Source organism: Acomys minous (genome assembly GCF_964271855.1).
Source record: "Acomys minous genome assembly, chromosome: 14".
Taxonomy (NCBI): domain Eukaryota; kingdom Metazoa; phylum Chordata; class Mammalia; order Rodentia; family Muridae; genus Acomys; species Acomys minous.
The window spans coordinates 67360687-67372605 of record NC_140496.1 but is presented as its reverse complement, the minus strand read 5'-3'; the positions used below and the strand labels follow the sequence as shown (position 1 = coordinate 67372605).

At 37.7% G+C, this 11919-nt stretch overlaps 1 pseudogene across 1 annotated transcript; it reads right to left on the bottom strand.

Moving 5' to 3' along the window:
• Positions 1 to 383: 383 nt before the first annotated feature.
• On the bottom strand, positions 384 to 927 carry LOC311582487 (ATP synthase subunit O, mitochondrial-like; annotated as a pseudogene). Its single transcript has one exon. The product of its transcript is annotated as an ATP synthase subunit O, mitochondrial-like (transcript).
• Between the last annotated feature and the right edge of the window lie 10992 nt (positions 928 to 11919).

Sequence of the window (11919 nt, the reverse complement as noted above, 5' to 3'; positions counted from 1 at the left end):
GCACAACTTGTTTTCTCTATAATTTGCAACCAAATGTATGTTGTCTTCAAAAAACATAGGGTTTTATCATCTAGTTCTGGTAAACGGAAAAAAGAGAAATGGCCAAAGGCGGTATTGTTCTGAGGGGTGCCCTGGGGCCTCTTTGCCCGATAACCGATAAGGGGGTATCTTCCACCTGCCACTGGGGCTTCCATTCAATAATCTATAGCTTCTAAAATCAGTTTTATCTATCTATGCTAGGTATCCTTCTAACTTTTAAGAAATGTTATTTATTATTTTGTTTGTTTGTTTGTTTATTGTCTGTTCAGGAAGTATTTTATTGTTGCTCCAGGTAAGAGAACTTTCACATGTGAGGAAGCCTTTCAGACCATCTCCCAAATGCCCTAGCTGAGCTTCTGAATCTTGGTCTTCCAGGCATATCAATGTATATCTCCCCAATTCGAACAGCCATCTCATCCATGATTGATGGGTCCATCTTAACTTCAAATATCAATACTTGGCCTTGACTCAGAAAGCTTTTCAACACTGTCATTAACTCAGAGAGAACAACTTCATCCAAAGGAGATGCTGTGGTCATTGTGCAAGGTACTTTTCCAAGGTAAACACTCACTATGGTAGAAAACGCAGATATGACTCCCTAGGTGTTTCTTAGGTAGCCAGTTTCAGCAAGTAAATTCATGAGGTTGGCCATCAGTGGAGAAAATCTTTCCTTTGTTGTCATGGCCTTTAGGCTTTTCGCTTTGATTCAGTGCTTATGTAAGGATTTTGAACAGCAAGAGACATCTTGGGATCTTTCAGGAGTTGTCCTAATAGCAGCAACTCCTTTTTCATTTGGTCTAGCATATTCTGTTTAGAAGCAAAAGAATAAAGGGAAGTGGTATAGCAATCTTCAATGCCATATATCTAATCAGGGGGCCTCATAAGCATGGCAAAGGTCCTGATGGCAGATGTACTGAACCTCTGTACCTGCTGGGACTAACTGGACACTGCTGTGGTGGCCATCTATTCATAAATTATATATATATATATTCATTCCACTTTTTATTTAAATAATTTGTTCAGATTACAACTCAATTGTTATCTCATCCCTTGTATCCACCTGTTTCTCCCTCCCTCCCACTTTAACACTAGTCCCCTCCACTTGACTTGCAAGTAGTAGGATTTTATGTAGCTATCTATCTCCTGAATTTCCAATTTTTTTAATTTAATGATTTCAAAAGATCAAAACATGACTTTTAATTTATAGCAGTAATAATAACAACAGCTACAATGTCTATTAGATAAGTTTAACAAAATCAAAATATATGGTCACCATTTTCCTTTGATATGATTAAAATTTCTATGTGAAATACATTATTAAATTCCTAAACACATTTTCTTCTTTCTCCTTGTTTATGTCTGTGCAAATGGTGTGTATGCCTGTGTATATACGTTTTATGTGCACAGGTACATGTGCTTAAGTGTGCACATGCGTGTGGTACCCAAGTATTTTTACTCTCTTCCACTTCTATATTGAATAATGGTATCTCCATTGAATCCAGAACTCTCTAACTCAATTAATATAGCTATGGCTAGCAGCTTGCCTCGAGGAGCCCATGGATGGCTCCAACTCCAGATGATAGGATTACAGGTAGGATATCCTTCCTAAGCAGTACTCATGTGAGTATGAGGACTCGAACTCAGGTCCTCATGCAAAGGCAGCAAGTACTTTACCCATTGAAATACCTACCCAATCGCCTCATATATTTCTTAGAGACTGAAATTTATACTTTCCAAACAAAGATATTACACTTCTAAACATGAATAAAGATTTCCAAGAGCCCACCCTCTAACTAGATAGGACTCCTAGTGCAAGGAGGGAAAACATGAACCCAACCATAAAAACTGGCCCTGCCTACAAGATATGCAAGGACAAAAATAAAGCAGAAATTGAGGAAATGTCCAACCAATGCCTAGCCCAACCTGAGACCTATTCCATGGGAGACAGCCAACCCCTGACACTATTAACGATATTCTGTTATGCTTGCAGAGTAGCCTACCATAGCTGTCCTCTGAGTGTATCCAGCCAGCAGCTGATGGAAACAGATGCAGAGACCCATAGCCAAATATTGGGTAGAGCACAGAGATGCTTATGGAAGAGATGCTGGGGAGATGGGATGGAATAGAAAGACTCAGAGAGGACAGGAAATTCCATACAAAGACCAACAGAGGCAACTAACCATTGGTCCAGGGTCAGGGGCTGTGGAGACTGAAGCTCCAACAAAGGACTATGCATGAGATGGGCCTAGGCTCCCTACACAGCTGAAATGGAAGGCCAGCTCAATCCTCATATGGGTCCCCTACTAAGGGGAATCAGTAGTGACTGACAGGAACTCTTTGGCCTGCTTTTTGATCACTTTCCCCTGGGTGGGCTTCCATGCCAGGCCACAGAGGATGAAAATGCTCTCAGTCCTAAATGTAACTTCATATAATGGGGTTGTTGGGTAGGGGTACTCTCCTTCTCTGAGGAGTAGAGGAGGGGGCTAGAAGAAACAGAAAGGGAGGGTGGGACCTAGGAGAGAGGAAGGGAAAAGCTATGACCAGGATGTAAAGTGAATAATTAATAAAATGTTTTTTAAAAATCCAAGTGATTACACCCAATGGCAGAAGTGCAGTAGCCTGTCTTCTTTCCTTCATAGAACTTTCAATCTACATTCCAACTGGGATCCCCACTGCCTTTTTACTTACCACATTCTGCCCTTGTCTTCATTGGACTACTTCGGGAAAGTTCTGGAAGCTGGAATAGGACTCCCAGTTGAGACACCGGGGTAGCGATTATTTCAGTCCTAGCTGCACTCCTAGCTTTGGGAAAGCAACAATGCTCCGTGTTCTTTACTTTAGGAGTGACTACTCTGAAATGAGCAGCGGTCTATAAACAGGGCAATCTGCTGCACAAGATGAGCAGGACATCCTGCATCCAACACACTTCCTACCCAAGCAGACCAAACACATGGCCGCAGTGAGGCATGCAAAGGTATTTGGTACCAGCACACTTCATGATATATTCATGGCACTCCAAGGGCATGCTCGCGTTTTGTCACGCATGTCACTTGTCCAAGGATTATGACGAGATTGATCCGGGAAAGATATCGCATTTGCAGTCTTCAGAAGGTGCTGCTACTAGTGAGCTAGACATTTTCATTTGTCCTCCTATCTTTTCCAGAAGTCTTTTAATAATTCCCAAATTACTTGGAACAATGTATAGAACTTAAAAGCACCAGTTAAAGAAACAGAGAATAAGGAAGGGGGCAGAGGGACAGTATAAACTTGTACAGTATGATAAGCAGAAGTCTGAGAAGCCACCTAAGTGCTAGTTATAAATGATTTAGGGTGAAAATTTAAAAAAGTGGTCTTACATTAGTACTCTTGGGTATCCATAGTCAATTGAAAAGACAAAAATTTCCAGAAAATTAACATTTAACAAGATAATTTGCCTTAATTGTTAATGATTTTCATAAATAGATATCAAAGGTTGCTAATAATTTCATGGCATCCTGACTGGCAATTACATGCAATTGATCATTATAAGCAACTGTTAACACGTTACCCTTAAGCAATTTTAGATTTTAATAATGCTATAGAAGTATAGTTTTCAACTTATCAGTATTTGTATATACTTATAAAGACTAATTTTTGTACAATGTTAAGATATCACTTAAATATATATTTGATACCTCCTTGAGTATACTGGTTAAAAAAGCTGATCAGTTATAGATTTTTTAATGATACATTCCAGCTATTTAATGCAGTGGAGAGATTTTAGATTCATGTCTTTGGTCTCGATTTCCCTGAGAGGTAACCAATTTAAGTGAAATAAAGCGATTTTTAATGGAATAGACTGTTCAAATGACCCTATTTCCTGAAGAGGGCATTTTCATGAATATTTATTTAATCTCTTTTACTTTTCTCAGGTTTTATTTTAAATTATGTTCACCAGTATAACCTCAGGAGTTGAAAAAAATCTATTTTTTCATGAAGGCACTGAATAATAAACACATACCTGTTGCATAACTTTCTAAAAACTCCTATAACTTGCTGATAAAATATTCATCTGGTGCTGTCCCAGCACAAATAACAGACACCCTTCTCCTTTTCTTTAAACATTTAAAGAGGAGTAAAAACTCAACACACATAGAAATTATGTAACAGATAAAAAACTATATAACTCTAATCTATTATACAAATTATTGATGTGCATGAAAAATGAAGTAAGAAAGCACATACACAGAATCTAAAACATGTCTCTATAAAATGCATGAATATAATCAACCTGAGTAAAAAGCTTGAAGTCAGCTGCCGTACATTTTTAATAACTTGGATACAACTAACTCAAATAATTTCTTTCCTTTCTTAATGTTTTAACCAGAACAATTACAGCATTTTTATCTTGACTTGTATTTTAGATTACTGAAATAGACAATGAACAAATTTGGCCTGTGATATACGTGAATTTTCATAGCATATCACCATTATTTGAATTAATTAGAAAAGAAAAAATGCAGTTTCTAAGAAACAGTCTATTCTGATGTTTCTGAGTCCTAAATGAAAGGAAGAAAGATTCTTGCAGAAAACTTCTGCACCATGCATTCATGCTTAGAGGCGTAAGTAACTCGCCTTCCTCAGAAACAATGCTAAAATTGGGTTGAGAGCCAGCTGTATGAGGTGACTGAGAGGGTAACCCTTGGTTTTAACAACAGAATGACTTCAAGCTTGAAACAAACTTGAAAAACTTGTCAAATACCAGCACATAGTTTGAGGTCTGATGAGTAACTTATGTTTTATTTTTCCCATTTTCTCTGCTTTCTCTCTGGAGACTAGATGAAGTAACCAACTCATGGGACTTGGCACTATAGACAGAAAATTGGTCTGGGCAGTTCGCTGTCTTTTTTTTTCTTTCGTCATCTTTCTCACATCTCATTTCTAAGATTCCCCTGTAAGTACTGGCTACTTGAGTTGTTTGTCATTATAGTAAATAATCCATCTGCCACCTTTAAACTTTAGAGATAAAATACCCAAACCCATATCTTTGAGACACCATCTACTATCTGTGTGAGATCAAAATGTGACCCATTTTATCACCAGTAAGCTGAAAAGAGAATGAGGTCTGCCTCACGGAGCTGGGGCAAAAATTAAGTTTGTCAGTCCGAGTGGAGATGGTGAGGTAGCCGTTCCCAGAAACAGACATGGAATGCTCACTCTCAGTTCAAAGGTGTGGATCTCCTAATGTCTCACTAGAACATTCAACAGAAGAAATTAAAACAACAACAAAAACAACAAGAACTAAAAATGGAAATGACTTCCCTGAGCCAGTTACTGAATTTATATACTTTCTCCAGAAAACCAGATATTGTGAGAGGATGCAGCTCAAGCTCCTAAAGAGCTGCGCAGAGACTGATCCACTGAAGCATAAGCCCTAGGATCAGATTTCTTACTCTTCCTGTATGTCTCTCTTTCTGCATTCGCTTGATTTTTTTTTCAGTATTATGATAAAGGCCATAGGCATTAAGTACAGTTCATGTTAGAAATTTCTAACACCTTCAAAAGATGAAAAACACAGCAAGAGCTGGGCATATTTTTCGTGGGTTTAAGATCACAAAATTACTGATTTAGTCCTGCATGGGGAAAGTCCTGAGGCTTTTATTTAACTGTTAATTTGATATAGATTACTCTGTGAAACATATACAAATAGTACAAATAACAGCGTCACCAGTGACAATGTTAATACAGTCATATATGTAGATGTCTGTTATCGTGAGAGGGTAAGCACTTTTTGTGCAAAATCAGAACCATTGATTATGCTTGTGAATGATTATTTTACAATAGCATCAGTTAAATCAATCAAAACCAAGAATAGTCTTCAGCATCTAGGATAGAGTAAAGTAGGCTGCTAGGGTGCAGCTTGCACCAGCTATGGGCTTTATAGCAACACCCACATGGATGCTTTAAGTACAGCAGTTGTCAAATTTTAATACAACACTAACCGTCAAAACATAGTGTAAACCATAACAGCGCTATTTAAAATAAGGAAGATGAGCGATAAATGACACAAAGTATGATGTGAGTGGAAAGAATTAATTTCAAGACTGAATAAAGATGTCAGTAAAGGGAAGGACACTTCATATTCATCAAAGGTAAATCCAACCAAGATGACATCACAATTCTGAACATCTACACCCCCAATACAAGGGCACCCACATTTGTAAAAAGAAATATTAACAACCTCAAACCACACATGGATCCACACACATTAATAATGGGAGACTTCAACACCCCAATTTCACCAAAGGATAGGTCAACAAAACAGAAACTAACCCAAGAAAAAAAAATGACACTAACTGATGTCATGAATCAAATGGACCTAACAGATATCTATGGAACTTTTCACCCAAACACAAAAGATTATACCTTTTTCTCAGCACCTCATGGAACCTTCTCCAAAAATTGATCATATAGTAAGTCACAAAGCAAGCCTCAAAATATACAAGAAAATTGAAATAATATCTTATATCTTATCAGATCACCATGGAATAAAGCTGGACTTTAACAACAGAAATAACAAAAAGCCTACACACACATAGAAATTAAACCAAACTCTACTTAATGACACCTGGGTCAAGGAAGAAATAATGAAAAAAAGTAAGGACTTTCTAAAATTGAATGAAAATGAAGGTACAACATACCCAAATTTTTAGGAAACATTGAAAGCAGTGCTAAAAGGAAAATTCATAGCACTAAGTGCATTCACAAAGAAATGGGAAACATCTCATATAGGCAACAACAACACATCTGGAAGCCCTAGGGAAAAAAAAGAAGCAGAAACATCCAAGAGAAGTAGACATCTGGAAATAATAAAAGTCAGGTCTGAAATCAATAAATTAGAAACAAAGAGAACAATTGAAAGAATCAACAAAACCAAGAGCTGGTTCTTTGAAAAACTCAACAGGATAGACAAATTGTTAGCCAAACTAACTAAAAGCAACAAAAACAGAAATGAAAAGGGAGACATAAATGACAGACACTGAGAAAATACAAAGAATCATTAGGTCCTACTTTAAAGGCTTATATGCCACAAAACTTGAAAATCTAAGGGAAATGGGCAATTTTTTGATGGATTTCACTTGCCAAAGTTGAATCAAGATCAGATAAACAAATTAATTAACTAGTCCTATTTCTCCTACAGAAATAGAATCAGTCATCAAAAGTCTCCCAACCAAAAAAAGCCCAGAGCAAGATGGTTTCAGCACAGAATTCTACCACACTTTCAAAGAAAAGGTCATATGCTTCAAGCTACTCCACAAAATAGAAATGGATGGAAAATTACCAAACTCATTCTATAAGGCCACAGTCATTTTGGTACCTAAACCTCACAAAGACCTGTCAAAGAAAGAGAATTTCAGACCAATTTCACTTATGAACATTGATGCAAAAATACTCAATAAAATACATACAAACAAAATCCACAAATATATCAACTATATCATTTACCATGACCAAGTAGGCTATATTCCAGGCATGTGGAGATGGTTCAATATATGGAAATCCACCAATGTAATCCACCGTATAAACAAACTGAAATAAAAAAACCCCACATGATCATCTCCTTAAATGCAAAAAAAAAAAAAAAAGTATTTGACAAAAACCCAACACCATGTTTAAAGTTTAGGAGAGATCAGGGATACAAGGCACACACTTAAACATAATAAAGCAATCTATATACAGCAATCCAGTAGCCAACATCAAATTAAATGGAGAGAAACTCAAGGAGATTCCTCTAAAATCAAGGACCAGACAAGGCTGCCCACTTTCTCCATATCTCTTCAATATAGTTCTTGAAGTTTGAGCTAGAGCAATAAGAAAACAAAAGGAGATCAAGGGGATTGAAATAGGAAAGGAGGAAGCCAAATTATCCCTATTTGCAGATGATATGATAGTGTACATAAGTGACCCCAAAATTCCACCAGAGAATTCCTACAGCTGATAAACACCTTCAGCAAAGTGGTTAGATACAAAATTAACTTTAAAAAAAAGTCAGCAGCCTTTCTGTATACAAGTGACAATCGTGCTGAGAAAGAAATTAGGGAAACTACACCCTTCACAATAGCCACAGTAACATAAAGTATCTAAGAGTAACTCTAACCAAGCAAGTGAAAGCCTTGTTTGAAAAAAAAACTTCAAATCTCTGAAGAAGGAGATTGAATATGACATCAGAAGATGCAAAGATCTCCCTTGTTCATGGATTGGGAGAAATAACATAGCAAAAATGGCCGTCTTACCAAAAGCAAATTGCAGATTCAATGAAATCCTTATCAAAATACCTACACAGTTTCTAATGACATTGAAAGATCAATTCTCAACTTCATAGGGAAAAACAAAAAACCAAGAATAGCTAAAACAATCCTGTACAATAAAAGGTCCTCTGGAGGAATCTCTATACCTAATCTCAAGCTGTACTATAGAGCAAGAATAATTAAAACAACATGGTACTGGCAGAGCAATAGAATGGTTTATCAATGGGACCAAATCGAAGATACAGAAATAAATACACACACCTATGGACACTTGACTTTTGACAAAGAAGCCAAATCTATTCCATGGAAAAAGGGATAGCATCATTAACAAATGGTGCTGGTCTAACTGGATGTATAGCTGTAGAAAAATGTATGTACATCCATATTTATCACCATGCACAAAACTCAAGACTAAGTAGGTTAAAGGCCTCAATGTAAAACCAGAGACACTAAATATGTTAGAAGAAAAAGTGGGGAAGAGCTTGGAACACATTGGCACAGGAGACAACTTCCTGAACAGAACACTAACAACTCAGGCTCTAAAGTCAACAATAAATAATTGGGACCTCTTGAAGCTGAGAAGCTTCTGTAAGGCAGGAGACAAAGTCAACAGAACAAAGTGACAACCTACAGACTTGGAAAAGATCTTCACCAACCCTACATCTGACAAAGGACTAATATCCAAAACATATAAAGAGGTCAAGAAATTAAACACCACCAAACAAAGTAACCTAATTAAGTAATGGGGCTGAGAATTAAACAGAGAATTCTCAACAGACAAATATCAAATGACTGAAAAAGCACTTAAAGAAATGCTCAATGTTCTTAGTCATTAGAGAAATGAATATCAAAATAATACTGAGATTCTATCTTATACCCATCAGCTTGGCTAAGATAAAAAAAAAACCTCAAATGACAGCACATGCTGGCAAGGATGTGGAAAAGGGGGAACACTCTTTCACTGCTGGTGGGAGTGCAAACTTGTACAACCACTTTGTAAATCAATCTGGTGCTTTCTCAGAAAACTGGGAATAGAGTTACCTCAAGACCCAGGTATTCCACTCTTTGGAATATATCAATAGATGCTCCACCATACAACAAGGACATGTGCTCAACAGTGTTCATAGCAGCCTTATTTGTAATAGCCAGAATCTGGGAACAACCTAGATGTTCCTCAGTCAAAGAATGGATAAAGAATCCTGTGGTACATTTACACTATGGAATACTACTCAGCTATTAAAAACAAGGAAATCCTGAAATTTGCAGGCAAATGGATGGAACTAGAAACGATCATCCTGAGTGACTTAAGCCAGACCTGGAAAGATACACATCATATATATACTCATTTATAATTGGACACTAGCCAATCAGAGATGTCCCCTGAAAGTCTTCACTGAGCAGGAGATTGGGATAGATGCTGGGGCTTCCTATTGGGAACCCAGGTGAGAGAGATATGGGAGAATGGGGAAATAGAAGGATCCAGATGGCTCTAGAAACTACAAGAAACCCATCAAGGCTGGTGGATCTAGACCCAGGGGGTGTGCTCAAACTACTGTACCAACCAAGGACAATGCATACAGTAAACATAGAATCCTTATCCACATCTATCCAATGGACAGCACACTCTCCACAATTGTGAGGACAGCAGGGACTGACTCTGAAGTGAATTATGATGCCCCATATTTGATCACTTCTCCTTGGTGTAGAGGCCTGGTGGCACTCAGAGAAAGAGTAAACAGGCTACCAGGATGAGACCTGATAGGCTGCGATCATATGGTGTGGGAGGAGGCCTCCTTCTGGGACAGACCTTAGGGAAAGGAACAGGGTGGAAGAGGGAGGGGGATGGGAAGATACAATTGAGGGAATAACAACTGAGATGTAATCTGAATAAATTACTTAAGTAAAAAAGAAAGAAGTCAGTGGAGGGAGTTGACTTTATAGACAAGGACAGATGTGGTCTGGAACATAAGAGTTTGAAAACCTGGTGGAATAAGTAGACTCTGTTCCATGGCAGCTCCATGATCTCCCATCAGAAGTCTTTTCCCTCTTTCAGTCCAGAAATCTTTTTGAATGCTATCTTGGGACCAAGCACAGTATAAGTGCCTGGGGGCACAAATTTTTCGGATTTCTGTCTTTCTGAACTGTGCAGTTCTTATAGCTAGCTATCTTAGGAAGGCCTCCCTCTACTCTGACCTTGATTGATCTGCCAGGCTAAATCCTTATCTGACATTTTTCTTTCTTCCTTCCACCTTTCCCTCTTCCCTCCCTTTCTCTAATGTCCCCACTTTTCCTGCCCTGCCTCCTCCTCCTCCTCCTCTTCTTCATCATCATCATCATCATCATCATCATCATCATCATCATCATCATCCTCTCCTCCTTCTCTTCTGCCTCTTTCTCAGACCCAGGGCTCTAAGCACTGTGAACAAGTCCTCTCCCTGTAGCTACACTCTCAGTTCTTCTTTACCTGCTGTATTGTCTCTCTCTGAGTCTAGAATTTGCTCTAATACCTGCATGATTTATCTCTTTCTTACAGACTAATTTTCCAGAGCCTGAGTAATAAAGTCCGAATAGTTCACTCTGTCCCACGACTCTCTGTCTCCTTGTACCTCTGCAGCATCTTTGCCCATGTAACTCTTCACACACACAGTTGTAGCTTCAAATATGGCATTGTTTTCATCGAAACTAACAGTTCTATGAGACCCTTCCCTCCACCTCATTTTCTGAATACTTTTTAGTCATCTCTTTTTATAGTTAAATTTGATGTTTCTTTAAATTGATTTAATAACACAGTGTATTTCTCTAATTGTTATAATTACTGCACTACTGCCATTGCCTGTAAACGCAATCTCCTGTCAGTCTCAAGAACTGCAACTATCACGGGGACTGGGGTTATCTTTATGTGCTACAGAGATGCAGTTCAATGCAACACAGACTACCTTAGGCATAGCAAGTGCTCAAGCATTAGGGGTGTGTGTGTGTGTGTGTGTGTGTGTGTGTGTGTGTGTGTGTGTGTTTGTGTGTATTGAAACCAAGTCCTCAAATATGATAGGTAATCATTCAATTACTATGTTAAATCCATAGCCTGATAAAGATTTTTGAAAAAAAAAAAAACCAGACTTCCAATCTAAAACATACAGTTGAACCCTGTTTTTCTACTATGTATGTTCTAATATTCATCTCTATATAATTAAAATTATGTTTTATATTTGTCTTCCCAGTTTATTCTAAATTCCTTGAGGCTAAAGAATGTCCTTTATAGTTCCCACATGCCTGCGACTTGAAAGCTGGTTTCCATGTAGTAGAAACTGAGCACATTTCTGCTAAGTGAATAAATGACTGAAAGGCACTAGTTACACACACTATGACATCTCCAGAAACTCTGTGCAGTGTTTATAAATGAGTCACCTGATTCTTCTGGAACTAACTGAAAGCTACTGTATTTATAGGTAGACATAAATTCCAAGTGTTCATATTATACATTTCTATAACATCTCCACCACTCTATTCGGGTCAGCCTAACAAGATCCTTACCTATAATTTTAACTATTTCTAAATTTACACTCTACATTGGAACCTGATTAGTTTTCCATTT